The sequence below is a fragment of the Ischnura elegans genome, chromosome 3 (genome assembly GCF_921293095.1).
Source record: "Ischnura elegans chromosome 3, ioIscEleg1.1, whole genome shotgun sequence".
NCBI classification, from domain to species: domain Eukaryota; kingdom Metazoa; phylum Arthropoda; class Insecta; order Odonata; family Coenagrionidae; genus Ischnura; species Ischnura elegans.
In genome coordinates, this window is record NC_060248.1 from 71,668,652 (window position 1) to 71,686,250 (window position 17,599).

Here is a 17,599-nt window from a genome sequence, read left to right on the forward strand (position 1 = left end):
CAAGGTGCAGACAGCTCGCTCGCGGAGGCAGCTGCTCCGGGCGCAATTGAGGCTAAGGAGAAGGAAGAGGCGGGTGGGAATGAGACGGAAGTGGTAAGCCAGGCAAGATGTTTAAGTGCCCCCGGGGAGATTTCGATGATGATTGGGGAAGAGTGCGGAGGCCCGCCGGTAGAATTTTACGGGACAGAGAAAATGAAGGATCAAAGAATGAAAGTGACGATCCAAAAAGTGGTGAAGAACCATTGTATTATGAATTCTTCTGGGGAGGAGGCGGGGATATTAAATCGATTAGGCACTTCCAGAAAACGAAGGAAATGCAATTTTTCAAGTTTGGGCTAACTATAGAAAACTGAATGCATGGCGTTAGAAGCGAGAATAAGTTAAATATTGCATTTCATCTGTTCCTAACCAAAATTTCAGTCCCTGAAAAAATTCTAAAAGATGTGTATGCAATCCATTGAGGTCAACAGTAAAAACAGTTTGGACCGTAGTAATTGTTGATTTACGTATGAGTATGTTACTCCATATTGGGCACTGGTAGTGCGTTGGTGTATCGCATTAGCGCTATAACATGTTTATGCTGCTTAATAAGTCCTCATGCAGAATGCAGCCGTCGATAATTCTGGAAGCTGGAGACCTTACTTGTTCTAGCATTTATTGCCAAAGGCTGAATGCCATCATTGTTTCACGTTTCCCAGAAGAACCCATCTAAATCGATTCAAGTATTCTCAAACTGGCGTAGCACCTACGAGACTTAATTCACTAGAGCTAATACTGTCCAAACTATCCCCACGTCTGGCTGAAAGCATATAAAACTGTTCATATCACTGCAAGTAATATTTTTGGAGCTCCTGAATCTTCCATAATTGCCGGACAACGAAGGGATGATTCCAATTGGTCGTAACGTGATCGGAATTTTATGGGTCAAAGTTTTCATTCCAGCAACAATATGAGCCCTCATCGTGAGTCGTCGAAGTGAAAATTTTGATCGATTTTCAATCTTTCAAAACCAATCATTATAAATAATAACCGATCGGTATAGTTGCAAAAAGTGTGAAGCACGTTTCCCTTTGGTATTGATTGTATATGAATCCGGATACAAGAAAAAGATACCGGTCGATATAGTGGTCGGCGCAAGGCGAGACGTGGCACCCCGTTGATCATTGCAAGAGGGTCCTGGGAAAAAGGAACTAGGAGTCGGGACGGGGGCTATCTTGAGATTGGTATTCGTGGGAGGGGGTGGTCCCTCTCGAACGAGGGTGCGAAAAAGGGTTCAAATTGCCGGGAGAGAGGGTGGGAAAATTATAGCGCAAGGGGATATATTGAAAGGGTTGAAATAGCGGGGGTGTGTGTGTGCGCTGGTTTTTATGGGGTGTGGGCGGATGGTTTTTTACAAGAGGAGAGTAATGAGTGGGAGCTTAGGGTTTAATGAAAGGGAAGAAAAGGTGGTTGGTGGTCGAATTGAAAGAAGGGATGGTATCCCTCGGGTGAGGGGACGTCTAAAGGAGTCATATTTTTCTTGGGGAAATTTTCTTTCGTCAGAGGGTTAAATGAGACGGTGTTGGTTAGCTCAGTCTTCCGGACGGTATGGTAACTTGAAGCACCAGCACCTTGTAGAATGGATACAGAGCTATTTCTGCAAAAAAATCATTAGCAGGTGGCCAACGGTGAGGCAAAGCTCTTTGGTGCAAGGCTTATGCTCATTCTTTCCATTTAGATGTTTTATCGTGATTGCGAGGATATAAGTATATTGATCCCTGATTTGCCATCCAGTTGAGGATAAAGAAATACTTTTCATTTAATGAGCTCAAGATGCAACAATGACTGTAAACATATAGTAAAAGGGTAAGGGTTCAAGTGAATGATTTAATTCGAGAAATTCGAGGAACTGCTAGAAAATTGAAATAAGAGATTTTACGGAATAAGGTTCCGTAGTGTTCAACTGCTGCTATCGTTCCCGGTGATAGCGAGTAGGGTATATCTATCAAAAAGTGGGAAAGAGTTTCGAGAATTCAGTGCGAATGAGGTCATGGCCTTCCGGTTGTTATGGGCCAAGTTATATTTCTGATCACCTGTCCCCATTATTACCTGACGCTGGCTGGAAAGTGAAGGCTGTTAAATTTCCGCTGGGCCCTCATTTTCTCACTTAACACAAGCATAATTAATTTTCACATCATCGAATCGCATTCACCTTCCTTTAGTTTAATTGAAATTTGAGAAGTGGATTGATAGTTGCTAATATATCGAATTTGAAAATCTCAGCATCCTTGTGGAATTGCGCGTAATCTAGCAGGTCCGTCATATTTGATATTCTCTTCTATGAAATTGGCATGATAATTTATATTTAATGGAAGATAGGTATGCTGATTTGACAGATAATCACACCAAAATAAATAAAATTTAATATATAAAGCGAATACTGAAAGTATTATTTAAATTATTCGGGGAGTTGAATTTTTGCGTTGATGAATATTTTAATTGCAGCAATTAAGTTGTTGCTTAGCGATGCGCAAAATTACGAAATAAGTGCATTTTGGAGCATTTTATTATTTATCCCGTTCCGGATTGAAATTTCGTACCAAGGTGGCTAATACCATTTATGAGGAAAGCTAAATAACCTATGCCTTATCACTATCGGTCAAAAATCTTAACTTCTCCATGCAATGTATAGTGAGAGAAAATTAAGGTCAGTGCACCTCCTAGTCACTTCTAGTTGGCCTGGATACATTCGAGCATCATTTTCAATTTATTAATATGCGATTTACGAACATTAATTTGGCGTTGTAAAATGGTACTCTTTTTTTCGGAGAAAACTTTTGTACTGTATTTTTTTTACAGAGATATGAAAGATAATTGTTTTATACTCAATCGCTTCACCCCATGTAGTATCATCGACAGAGAAACGTATTACGACATAGATATCTGAAATCTTTCGCTTTCAATTTCATTCAATGGCCAAAATTCATCTGAGGAGAATAGTTCCGGTTGCGCTCAACGGAAGCGCTTCCGGCGCTAGTGAGCGGCCGTAAAGCGGTATTGCCGGAGGTTACTGGTGCAAAATAAAGAAGAAGGAGCGGTAAAGGCTGAGTGAAAGGGTGTGGGTGGGTGGGTGGCAGGGGATATGTGGAGGGTGGATGAAAAGGAGATTCTTGTGTAACAAGGGCGCGGATGAGCACTCAAAAAAAATAAAAATTTATTACCCTCCCAGGGTCCATCCATTGCGAGTGTTTTCAAGTCTTCAGGATGCCGAAGTGTCTCGACTGCCACTCGCGCCACTTAATGCCGGCACCGAAAATTGAAACTCGGCTCATCCTCCCCCCCCCCTGTCTCCACCCATCCTACCCCGTCATATAGCAGTAGCTTCCCCGTCCTTAGCTGCCCACCCACCATTCATTTCCCCTGGCCCCTTATATTTTCTCTCTCCGGCCATCTTCCCTACTCTTTACTCAACCACTTCTTCCTCTTTCCTACCCCCTCTACGAAACCGTCCCTCTCCCAGCGATACCCAAGATTCCATACTCCTTCAATCCACACCACGTTTGTCCACCCCTCTTTCCCATATATAACCCTTCGTTATCATCAGTTTCGCCTCTCACTAAATTCTTTCATTACTTCCGCGCTGAATTCCTATTTTTTCCGTAGCGAATACCAGCTGTAGTTCATTAGAAAACATCCGTTGGAGGATTTTAGGCATAAATCCTCCATTTTCTTGGATGTATTTACTACGCGTTCATTTAGTACCACAGAAAATTCTTTCATTACTTTCACGCTGAATTTATATTTTTTTCTGGGAGCATTCCAGTTATAAATCATTGGAAAATATTAATTGAAAGATATTTGGCGTAACGTCATCATATTTTCCTTATTAAATATTCTATATATATTCGTTCTTTAAATATTCCGTTTTTATTTTCATTATCACAGCCCCTAAGCTAACGATTGCTTTGACTGCAGAAAATTAATTCTCCATTTCGTAGCGATACCATACATTCCAACATTCTTCATTCTATAATATATTTTCCTTGCCTTTCGTCCTTTGTAGCTTTTTCTCGTCTTCATATTCGCTATTCGCTCACTCATTTCATTTCTGCCTTACTGATTTCTAGTTTTTTGTGGATGTGTCGCATGAATGTGGTTTGTTCAACTTATCATAATATTGTGGCTAATTCTTGCAAACCGCTTATAGCAATTATCAAAGTCGGAGGTTGAATGGCATAAATTCTGGAGAGATTATGAATTGAAATAGCGGTAAATCTTGGTCTGTGGCTTAAATTAGAACAGTTTTTTATTAAATTTCTCTCACTCTCTCACTGATATTTTTTCATTTCATTCGGGGTTGTTGTCATTGATTTCAGCTATCTATAGTTGTTTAAAGAGTGATTTCTTCCCGTTTTTTAAGAAAATTCAACAATGTTAGTCTTTGCCTAAGAGCATAAATCTTAAATTGTGGCCACCTTTACGGAGAAAGTTAAAATATTGTATAATTATCCAATTATATGAGCAGATGACGATCTAAGACTATTCATTTAAGACTTTTTCTATACAAATCTCTGCAATGAAAAACCATTTTGTTGGAATCATTAGTGCGAGACATAAGGAAATAATTTTGAACTAGAGTTATTAAGTTAGTGTCACTAAGATTTCTCGGAATTACGGAAAGTTTCCGCGATCAAACTTCAAACTGATTAGCTCATCATGGATAAAATTTTAGATGTAGGTACTGCAGAGTTCTGTGATTGAAACCGGCCTTAACTATGGCAATGGATTACACACAAATATGTAAATGGATAAAGGATTTTGTTTACTCGCGATAGCCGAGAAAGATACGGAATCGATCGTGACCCCACTGTAAATATCTTTGACGTATCTTGGCATGATGAGATGTTAATACACATATTGTCTCAAAATAGTATTTTTATCGTAGTAAGAAACACTACGAAAAAACTAACAGTATAAAAAACTTCTTCTGGGAAAAGACTATAATAAGTTCAAAAATTAGCCTTTTTGCTTTATTTAATCACTGTCATAATTTGCCACTAACAATCACTATCCTGTGTACTCGAGCTATCGGCTTCATAGGGGAATGGGAATTAAGAGATGACGGAAATGACTTTTTTCATCATAAATTTCGAATTAAAAATGCCAAGGAATAGATAATTACGTAATTTGGTATAATAATAAGTTCTTATCTCCGAAAAAAATCAATGAAGAACTTCAAACCGATAAATTGCTTTAAAAATAAAGTTTTTGCTTCGAAATCAATCATAATTTCAATGGGAAATAACCATTATTTTCCGTTTAATAAGTACTTGCGACGGCGATTCTACCTCAAAATTCTATCCCCATTAAAATCAATGTTATATTCTGCAAATTAGTATGTTATTTGATTCATGAAGTTTGCGTCAATTTTCATTACAGACCTTTTCGGCGTTCGCTTCTTTTGTACCGTGAGTCACTCCCCTTGTCTCCAACTCGCGGGTTCCGCTCCAGTCAGTCAGCGGCAACCCTACGTGCAGTGTAAACTCCTCCCGAGGGTTACTTTTGCGGTTGATTAGAATGGGCAAGAGCAGAGAGAGAGAGTAGTAGCAGTAGAGGGTATAGGCAATTTATTGGGCCGCGTTGTTAACATCAGCCGCGCGGCAAACAAATAGTGTCCGAAGCAAAACGGAATCCAAATGGAAAGGGATGGGTGGTGGTGAGGAGAATTTATGCCCCCTCCCAAAATGTGCGGGAGGGGGCCCAACGTGCACTTTGGATTCGTCCCCATGATCTTCATTCGATACAAGTAAGGAAAGGGGAGGCGTGGAGATGGGGAGGACGAATAAGGAGCCGAAACTTGTAAACCGTTTGAACCTCGTGAGTTGTAGCGAGGAGGAAATTGGAAGATGTCGTGGCGGAGAAGGAGTTTTCGGTCGGACGGGCTGCTTGCTCCACGGGAGGAAGGAGAGGCAATGGGAATGGTTTCAGAGTGATAGGGTCCCTGGAGGAGAAGGAGGGGGGATAACGGTGGCGGTGGGTGGGTGGTCTATAGGGGCAGGAGGGGTGCGGATTGCTTGGATGGAGGGCGAGAGCGGTGTTCGCATACTAGGGTTCAGTTGTTTTCTCCCAGGGTTGCCAATTTAATAATTTTGTTCACGGAATGCGTGCGAGAAGCCATTTCCACATTTTGTCTATCCGCGTTGCGTATCCTTCTCACCGAAATTGAAATTATTGGCCGAATCCAACTTTAGCCGTTGTTACTAATTCAATATTTTCAATATATAATTCAATTGAATAATAATTTTCCTTCCGGCAGAAGAAATGTCGTTTTAACCGTTGTAGTACTTTGTTTGTTGTAGTTTCATTTTTTAGGGCGTCAGGATTGAAATAAATTTCTTTTGCTCTAATCTGAAGTTAGTTTGAACGGTGCCTTTATCATAATTATCTTTGCTTTGGTTACTTCATTATAATATTTTTGGTTTAAATAAAATTTGGTAAAATGTAGCGTAAATATAATGTATACGTGGCTGATGAAATTTTTATTTGTTAGTTTTCTTTTCTACCTGATTATAGATTACATCTCTAAGCATCGATCTTTTTCTTATATTTTTTACGTTTTAGTTATACTGGTTATATTTTTGGAAAAAAATCACAAATTCACGTAACTGTGACCCAGTCACTTTTGATACTTTATTAACATGTTTTTTGCTCCCTGGCTTCTACTATTCTTCTTTAACTGACAAGTTAGATTAGATCATTTGAGGGACACCATGAATGGGACGTATTTTGTTTTCCTGAATTAAATTTTTCGTGTTGATTTTCTCCAAATGGAGGTGCATTATAGTGCGCTCCCTGTTGTTATATTGGCTTCCCTGCTTCGTCGGGGTATTCTGAACGTGGGTGGGGATAGATTTAGAGGAATCGTTTGTGGGGTGGGTGCCGAAGTCTTGGGAGGGGCGAATGGGTTTAAGAATTTCTTCGAGTGGGAATGAAGGAGTTGGGCGGTGGTGGCGGGAGAGAAGGAACCCGGAGATAAAGGCTGCTGCATGTGCCCGCTACGAGGTTGTTTCGCGATGGGCCGTGTGTTTTATTGGGTGCGGGCGTGTGGCGAAGGAGAGCATTCGAAGAAAGAGGGTGAGTGGGAGAGGAGGAGGTTCGGATGTGGGGTTTTGGTAAGGGGGGTAGTTGGGGAAGGAGTTGGGAAATGGGGTTGAAAGGGGTTTTGGCGTCTTGGTGGTATGTATCGATCCGATGGCGAATTCGTTCGGTCTCCTTCCGGGCATGTTGGCCCCTTCTCTTTACTGCTCCATTCTTCCGCCCATTTTCTCTGTATCCCCCTTCAACCGCCGTTATCTACTTCTCTCCAGGATCCCTTTCGTTCTTTCTGACCGTCGCATTTTCCGTGCATGTCACCCAACCTTTGACTAAAGGTAATTTCTGGACACAAATGGTAAAAATCTCCTTTCATTCACTATTTAGGAAATTAGTTCATCTACTGGGTGGAGAAAAATTGTGTCACAAAATTATAAACTTGGATAGCTGATACCAGTTGGAACCAAAATTATTATTGACTGCGAGTTTGCCTTGTTGCCGGATGCTGTGGAAAACCCATGACTTCGAATGCTTTGCCTGCCCGATATCGCGATGCATCCAAGGCGTTCGGTAACAGGACAAACTTGCGGCCAATCGGAGCGCTTAGCTCAAAGTTTCTGTTGTTTAAAAATGGTGCGTTTTCGACCGAAACATCATCGGTAATTTTGCTTCCTACTGACATCAACAATCTCGGGTTAAAATTTTACGATACAATATTTCTCCAGCTAGTATATGGGAAGCATTTGGAGGAAAACGGACGCAACATTAAGAATAATAGAGAGGGAATATATTTATCAAAGGAGGTGTTCGTTAATATAAGTGAAGAGAGAAATAGGATAACATGAGAAGAACGTTTCGTATGATTGTTAGCAGAGGGTTAGCTTTAACTTACACTAGTTGTTACTTAAAAGAGTCTGATCTGGAGTGAGCTCTTTACGCCATGGAACTGTGGAAACGAAGCTGAGAAGAAAGGATGAGAAGAGACCTGAGTCGTCCGAGATGTGGGTGTGGAGAAGAAAGGTTTAGGTAAATAGGATGGAGAGGAAAATAACGTAATGGATATGGTAAGCGATGAGAAGGAACTTCTCGATGATGTGCGGAGGAGAAAAAAGGGTCTAGAAGGAGAGAGTGTTCTAAGTGGTAAAAGAATGTTAAAAACCTGGTAGGTCAAAAACCTGGTACGATTGAAGAATATTTGGTAAACGGAGAAGCAGGAGGAAGAAAATGAGAATGGAGTAGGATGGATAGGAATGTGACTTGCTGAGAAATGAAGAAGAAAGTTCGTTTAAGGAAGAGGAAATAGACGCAGAAATTTGCAAAATGCCCCTTTCAATCTCACCCTAGCTCGAAGAAAGCCTAAAATTATAATGATATAGTGGATAATTAGTCGATGGATTTCTTACGAGATATAATTTTTAGCCGTGAACAATGAAACCCCATTCAAAAGCAAAATTGTTGAAATTATTGTTGGAAAAATAATGGGAAGTGTATATAATGATTCATCCATGGCGTTGGCACTTTCATTGTGATACGTATCTAGTATGCGATGAAATGGTGCATTCGTTTGGTCTATTTTCTAGGATTTTGGCTTCGCTTTATTTCTCACATCTTCCACACTTTCTCACTTTGTATCATTTGATCATCGATACAAACTTGTCTTTTTCAATGGCTTGTCGAAGTCTTTCGCGCGATAAATGTTTTTTTATAGTAATATAGGAATCCTATGCCGTTAGTGGTAAGATGCTCATAAGTTTTATAATTCGAATATTACATATTGTCCATATTTATTAATATTTCCCTGTACATTTTGATATGTTTCCTATAATATATATAACTTCCAAAACTCGGATCATTTTTTTATAGAATCATTATCATATTTTCTCTAGTCGTTCCAATTACGTTAATCTATATGTTTGTTTTAAAATGGGCAAATTTGAACTTTTATGAACATATTCATATTGATAAATTCTTAGAACACTCGATCGATATTTATTATGCTGTGAAAAATCGACTCTCAGTTTTTCGCAACGTAAACACCTTTATCACACTCATTTTACGTTCACACGTAAAACACCTTAGTCTGACACCTATTTTCCGTATTCTCGAATTCGCTTGTCAATTTATTTAACGGTACTAAGTTACGTTGTAATCATTTGAAATATATTTTCCAAAGACTTTAACATAAACAAGTACTTGATAACGAACGCGAAAAATAAAATTTATTGCTTCAGAACCAACATTAAAAACAAGTATTCTGAGTCGTATGTTTTCTCCGAGACGCAATGCGTAGTTGCTCTCTGGCCAAGCAGATGTTTTTGTAATTAACCCAATGCCACAGTCGTATCATCTTAATATCAAATGCAACATTTTTCAGCCGCAAAAAAAAACCCTGATGACTTTGAGGTAAAATGAGAACTTTCCAGGAGTTAAATCATATCCTCTCGGATCTGTGTTCATTAAGAAGCGGTTATGCTCTGGGCCGGCGTGACATGGGGTTCGAATTATGCTGCCGTGCCGTGAAACCTTAAGCCGTGTGAATAGATATTTCATCTCTGCGGGACGCTTACCGTGCAACGAGCCCATCTTGCGAAGGGATTCCCTCGAACCGGGTGGCCGCGGCCACCCAAGACAACGCAAGCACGGTGTTATCAGCGCTTGCATACGCTTTCCTCTTCTCTCTCGGGGATTGCATACCTTACAGGCAATCCTTGCCAGGTCCACTTCATTTTCTCCTTCAAGAAGAATCTGCGATGGTGAAGGACTGCATAGTGTGGGAAAATAGCAATGAAGAAATCAGCGTGAAGAGTTCTCGGGATCGCCACCGGGTCAGGATCTGCATTTGTATGTCCGACTCGGCCATCGTCCTTAGGGCGTATTGGATAGAGGAGTATCGTATAGAATCATAATAATATTAATTTTTTGTTCCTATTAAGTTTATCTATTCCTTTGAAAATGAGTAAATTTGAACATTTATAAACTTCTTTAAGCATTGATAAATATTCTGAGCACTCTATCCACACTTATTATCATATGAAAAAACTGACCCATAGTTTATCGCAATTTCACACGCATAACGCCGTAATCATTTCATACCTCATAGCCCTGAGGACGATGGCCGAGTCGGACAAAGAAACATCGGCAGTAATGCAGTTCCTGTTCTGGTGTCGATCCTGAGAACTCTTCACGGAGTCTATTCACCGGGAAAGCTCAAAATCTTTCCTAATGAAGAAATAAGTTTATGATACCAACTAAATAGTCAAGAAGTACGTGTACGCAGTTGCATACCTTACAACGGCTACTATTGCGTTTTCGGCTAAGTTAATTACGGAATAGTAATCATGTGAGTAGCGGGTTGATATCAAACACGGAGACTCGAGATCGCTTGTCAAAAGGTCAGACCTTGTCACTGTCATTGTAGCAAATTTCAAATATTAAAACATGAGAAATTAAATCGCGTCAAGTCTCATCAAGATTTTACACTGATCTTATTCGTTTCATGGCACCATTGCAGTATACGAGCTCCAATATGTACACATTTTTTTCTTTTTCTAACACTTCTTGTTTATAATGAACTTAACAAAATACTGTCTACTATTTAGGTTTTTTGTTCTGTATACATGCTTTATACTTATTATAAAATAATCAGCTTCAAAAGGCAATAAGTTTACGATGGCATTGGCTTATGATTTTAGCGAGACAACAAGGTATATAGCACCATTTCGTTAACATAGTTGATAATTTAAATGAATATTCTTGTGCAAAGAGACATAATTTTTTTGTCCTCTATTCTAAATTTCACTCATTTTATGGTAAATAGCTCATTGTATGAAAACAGCGAGTGGTTTCATAGATATTGACCGCATCTTCCGCAAGAACTATTCAGAGTTTCGATGTTTCCCCGCCGATAGCTAGAAAATTACACAACGAATCATAACAATGAAAAATGAGTATTTTATCATTTTTAAAACAACCAGGATCAATAGTGATGGCATGGTAAATTTGCCAATAATAGTGTATGATGTTCAGAAAATTCCCGCTGGCCAATTACGAAAAACGTTTCGATGAAGAAGTACACCATCACCTTCACGATGAATATTTCACCCTGAAAACGATAGTTGACTTTATCTTCAAAATATCGATTCATTTTTACCTTTATACTCGGTGAGAAACCCGATAATGCTGCTACCAACCATTTGTGGGAAAAACCTGTTATCTCAGCACATAGGGAACGATTAGGAGATTAGGTGTAGCAATTGAGGGGGGTATGTTTGTGAGTGGAAGTCAAAAAGTGGACATAGGGTATGGGGTCACGAAGGTATGAGACTATGGGCGAACGGATTAAGGGGAGTTTGGGTGATGATGGGCAGAGGGGTACGCATAGGGGTGTGGGTGGTTTTGGCTTTCGGTGGACCCTGAGGGGGTGGATAGAGGCGTAACCCCACACATCTTCTTCACCGAAAGAAAGGAGCTCCTTGGGCAGGGAAGGAAATGGCGAAGTGCAGAGGGGGCGGTAACCTTTCTTGAAGGGAAAGGCGAGAAAGGATTGTGGCGCTTTATATTTCCTCCTCCCACCAACACACACAAAAACTTTAAACATTTACCGTATTTTCCTTCTTTCTTCGCAATTCGCCTCGTCTTTCAACGTTTCTCCCCATCATTTCTTCACCTCCTTTTTTCTCCCTCTTTGGTTCACTCCATTCTTCATCCCCATCAGTTTAAAAAAGAAATATTTATCTAAGACAATTTAAGGAGGTTTTTATCTCCAATATCGGTGAAACATAGTTGCGTTATACTTAACCCTTTCGTAGATTAGTTGATGACGTGACTTGCTCCTTTCAAGCGAGTCACTTCTTCCCATATACCCTCTCCTAGCATCGGACTCTCTCCATTGGTTAATCGTTTTTTCTCTGTGAGCGACTCGTTCTCTCACTGAGCATTTCTACCCGAACGAGTTAATGAACTGGAACTCAAATGAGGCCACCACCAATTTATGAAGATTGACCAGCAATTGACGTAATTATTTTATTTTTAACTTTTTTAAGAATGGCTGAAAGAGGAGGGATATTTTTCGTAACTTATCTTTTCTTCTATCAACCAAGTTCTTCAAATTAATTGCCCTTTCAGGTCCCACTGAGCAATCCCATTGGTAATTTCTCGGAGGCTGAACCTTATTGCTGACCTGAACTACGCTGCTCCTGAACACGATGTAGCATGTCGAAGTTATGAAAAAAATAAAATGTGTTCTGTAGAATATTGCAGGTTGGATGTATTATCTGATGCCGAATAATTTGAAATACCGTAGAAGCCACGTACGATCAGATGGCGTATGCTTAAAAAAGGCAGGGATCAGAGTAAGAAACATCTTGACCTTATAGAATTCCCTATTATGCACTTGATGAGAATTCGATGAACAACGCTGATTACACCGTTTTTAAAAATCAATTTAATATTTTATGTAGTCACTGTAGTATTTGCATTGGAGTGCTCTCGGTGTATTGAAGGAGCTCGATTCTCAATTTCTGGTGTTAATGTGATTCCCTTAATATTATACCTAGAAAGCGATTACGAGGGTATCAATTAAGTATGTCAATACCAAATTTTAATCTCTAGATCTAATATCAGGGTTATTTTTAGTGTAGAAAGTGTACACCTTATTTTTTATAATGTTATATTCTTCTGCATTAAATCATCACAACTATATTCCGTTCTGATCAAACTGAAGGTTTTCAAGCATTTAGATGAGAGTTGCATTGGAATCTGCGAAGTCCAATATTCACCGACTTAAAATTTCGACTCCAATAATTACTTACGTAAAACTGAAGAGTAAAATCGATTGAAAGGAAATAAGAGTATGCTAAAGGAAAAAGTGGTTCGCTATGCGTCGGCATTATAAGTTTCTTAGAGTGAACGTAGATCTTAGATCACTTACACGTCATCCACGGTACGTGGCGAAATGAAGGTGCTTCTATTCGACGAGTGTGCATGATTATCGATTGCGTTCTGGAATTCCCTCGTCTCTTTACATCCTCGCCACTGCTATATGGTCCCTTAACGCATAAATAAGAGTTACGATACGTTAGAAGGGGACCTCCGGAATGGAGGGAAACGATGTTTCTGGGAGGAGGGTTTACATTATGGTTGCGACGGAAACGAAATGGCGTAGTACGTTGCCTAAATGGTAATCCGGCGAAAAGTGGGAATCCATTCGCGAGGAGGAAAAATGTTCCACATCAGGAGACAGCTCCGTGAGCAAAACGGGGGAATGAGTGAGAATGGGCTTTAATGGGAGAGGAAGAAAAAAATTGAGAGAAATAATACTATACATGTATGCTTGCCTCCTTGGGAGTGAGGGAGCAGGGAAAAATCATCCTTTGTGGGGAGATTAAAATATAACACGCTTCTCTTGGAGATAACCAGGGATAGGAATATTACGGAATTAACGCTTGGGTATTCAAGTCGTAACCGTTATGAGTAAAAGTGTGACAATTACTTATTTCTATAGTTGCATAAGTATATCCTCTTTCCTTTCTCCGTCCATGCCTCACATGGTAATTCAAACTCGCTAATGACAAATACTCTTTTTGGTCTTCTGCTGGTGGTATATGGAAGAGGCGATCGACAGCTGAGGTCATTTCCACCATGAGGGGATGCAATGGAAGGCAGGATGGAGAGAAACTCAACATCAGCATTAGCCTGCTCCTAACGAAAGGCGCTAAGGAGACTACGGTTTAACGTCCCATCCGATGGACGTAGCCTTGCACTAGCATCAGATGCACAGGAAAAACTCAGAATGCAGATCCTTGAGCGTAGAAACGATCACAAAGGAAAAAAACAGCGTGAAAATTAAATGAGGTTATATTCTGCTTAGATGTGTGCGGTGACAGTAAAAACGAAAGCGGTGGAATCCAGACGTAGGTATTTATTTAGACAGCTCCGGGATATCCTCCTTTCAATATTTAAGCAGGCATCGGGCAATGTCTGAAAATTCTCTGCCACCGCCGGAATTTAAAGACGAGCCCACGAGGCGGGAAGCCAATACTCTAGACACCACACTAACCCGATCCTGGTATTCTGCTCTTCAGACTTATTGACGCTGGTAATATCCATCGTGGAGTGATAGTATAAATTAAGCTAGAAACATTGGCAAATGTGTGTAATTGGCAAAAGCTCACCTGTTTGTGAGAAAATGAAAATTACCAGCTTGACTAGATGAAACTCCATCAAATTGGTTGAATGAAAGGTGTGTATCTAAAATGAGTCCACACCGCGGGGTCGACGCGGAGAGTTCTGAAAATAATATCGTGCATCTCCGTGAAAATACTCATCGCTAGGATGGATCTTCGATATTTTAGTATTGCACTTCTGAATTCAACTTAATTTTTAATCTTTTGCAACCAATTCGCGCCGTGGAGACCATCGGCGCACCGTGAGCTATCTAAATAACTATCTACGTCTGGATTCCACCGCTTTCGTTTTTACTGTCACCGTACACATCTAAGCAGAATATAACCTCATTTAATTTTTCACGCTGTTTTTTCCCTTCGTGATCGTTTCTACGCTCAAGGTTCGAGTTCTGAGTTTTTTCTGTGAATCCTGGTAACAAAATCATAAGCCCTACAGAGCATTTCATGTCTTTTCTATTCTGTCTGTCTGCATAACCCTCGCCCTCTCCTTACCCTGCAGTTTGGTTACGAGACCTAAATACTCAATAACGAAAGCAGACGAGAGAAAACCCTTTACGGATATCACCCTCTCCATCGTCGGAGAAGAAAGTGCTTTTGCTTCTGTGGGAAAAAGAAGGGAGGGAAGTGTGTGTATAGGGAGAGGAATGAGTGAGAGAGAGAGCGGAAAAAATATGAGGAATAAGGGTGATATGTGGCCCGGGTGCCGAATTTCTCGCAGTTACAGAAATGGATGCGGCTCCGAAGGATGGGTCGGCCGGGGGAGTGAAGTATGGTGGCGGTGGTGAGGTTAAGGATTGCTGCGAGATAGAGTGAAGTTTTCTCGTGGATGGCGATGGGGATGGGACTGGAGGTGGGGTTTCTGGAGTGGCGCGGAAGGGGTTTCTCTTGGGGTGCGAGGAATCGGGCAAATGAAGGTAGGATGTTAGAGGTGAAGAATCGGGGAGGAGGAGAGGCGAATATCAGATGTATTGCGTGAATGTGGAAGTGTTGCCAGTGAAGGCTTATGGTGGAGGGTGTCAAAGCCGACGCGCAATCTCATTGCGATGCTAAGGCCAGGGCTGTGCGAAAGTGCAATGGTAAAGCTAAATATGAAATAGTTTCAGGCCTGAAATGGTGGAAATGCGATGTATTCTTGATAAAATATTAACAACAAATGGTAATTTCCACACTTTAATATGTAACTCCACAACCGTCCATGGATTTTACACTCAATGCCATTGAATATGACATAGAGTCTCGAAACTATAATGGAGTCAATAGTGGAGTGATATATCAAAGTGTGAAAATTACCATTTGTTGTTAATATTTTATCATCTATGGCTTCATTTTTAAATTTCGCCTCCCGAGTGTCTATTACAGAGTTTTTTCTGTAAGTCTTATCATGTGGTTATGGTATGGTTAGTACTAAATGTGTACAACTTGTGTGATATTGAGAAAACTCTATCCTACATTTTTCGCATAAATATTGACTATCTTATCAGTTTGTTTTACCTGCATAATCAAATTATACGTTTTCTAGTTGGTTACAATTAGCTCAACACATAAGCTAATGGCGACTGATTATGATGCGTCAATGCGAAGGAAATAAAATAATAATTTTTGGGGGCCTTCGAAGTGCGAAACTTTAGTAGCATCTTTCCCCTTTTGACCATGCCTGGCTATGTCAAAATATTAATGTTAGTTGTCAGAAATTGGCAATAGGCACGTGACATTGAAATAATTACAAAAAAAACGATTAGTTAGATTAAGGACTTGATTTGATTGTTTCATTAAACTAATGCTAATAACTTCCACCACATCGTGTCATATATCACACAAGAAAGAAAAACTGAGCTTACATAAACAAAGAACGAAAATTGGTAAGATATGGTGACTTTCCGATGCATGTTATCTATGAGGGCTTTTCGGGTTTTCACCTTATAAATTTTTCCGTTTCTGCCAGCGTTTCGATGACCAAGACTTCAGTAATCTCCTGCGCACTGTCACCTAACTGCTTTTACACTACGTACAGTCTAGAAGATTACCGACGACTCTACTATCAAAACGTCACGACGAATCGGACGTAGCATCACATGCGAAGTGGGCACGAAAACGGTGGATCTAATTTAAAATGAATGTCTTTTATCGAGAGAGGAATGGGACACTTGGCATAAATACGCCAAAATGGTTGGCATTATATGAACCCTTTGCCGCGAGTTAAAGTCCTCGCCTGCTTAACCGAAGGTCATGGGTTCGGGTCCCGCCTGGGTAGATTTTCTCTATCCAGGGAATGGGCGTTCGTGAAAGTTCAATTGTTAAATGCTAATCAGACTCCGACGTAAAGGTCAAATAGCGCTGTTTTCGATGGTGTGGCAAAAATAAATAAAGCGGGCCAATTTCAATGTACACTTAGAAACGCGTGGACCGCAACGGATAACTTCACTCGGTGGAGTACTCGGACACTCCTCAATGTATATAGGTGCTAGCGCGAGTGCGCGCACAGCGGACTAGCGGACTCCAGCTGAACTAACACTTCCTTCGCTTAACATAGCATTAGGAATGTGGAAGGCGTGAGGGCAAGGGAGGGGATAGTCGGAGAGATTTTAGTAGCGAGGAAGACGGATAGGGGGCGAGAGGCACAAAGCCTCGTTTCGGCTATGAACATTTATTCCGAGCCTTCCTTTGCCTCGAAGTAAATCATTCGACCTCTTTCCATCCATCCCTCCTTGCACTCCTCGACCCCTCCCCCGCTTAAAGGAAGCGGCAAACCTCTTAAAACCTCCCCCTAACCCTCCCACACTTCTCCTTACAATTTTCTTCCCATGCGTGCAAAGCCTCCTCCTCCCCCCCTCCCTTTCCCGCGTCCCTTATATCTTCCCTTTGCCGTAAGTGTCCTGTGATCGCTGCTACTGCTGTTCCTCCCACAAACACACCAACGGAGATCCATTCCCTCAAAACTCCTCCCTACCCCCTTTTTTCCTCCCTCTCGGAGTGAGCATTTCCTAAAAACCTACCATCCTTAGCCACCCACCCTTCTCCATCTCATGCACTAGGAGAAAACTGTCACATTCCATCAAATCAATTGTTTGCGAGTATACTTCGTAAAAATATAAATAAAAAGTTATTTTATCTCTTGATAATGACCTGAAAAAGTTGAAATCCGTAGTTTTTTTAATGAATACGGTATGGAGTAGAGCAAAACTTATTTTTGAATCTATCATGGAAGACTCAAAAATAAATTTTGTTACATTCCGCGCAGCATTTATTAAAAACAACCGGTTTAAATTTTTTCAGGTCATTATGAAGAGGTAAAAGAATGAGAAGAGATGTAAAAGAATAATTGAAAAAAGTACTTTTACCTCTTG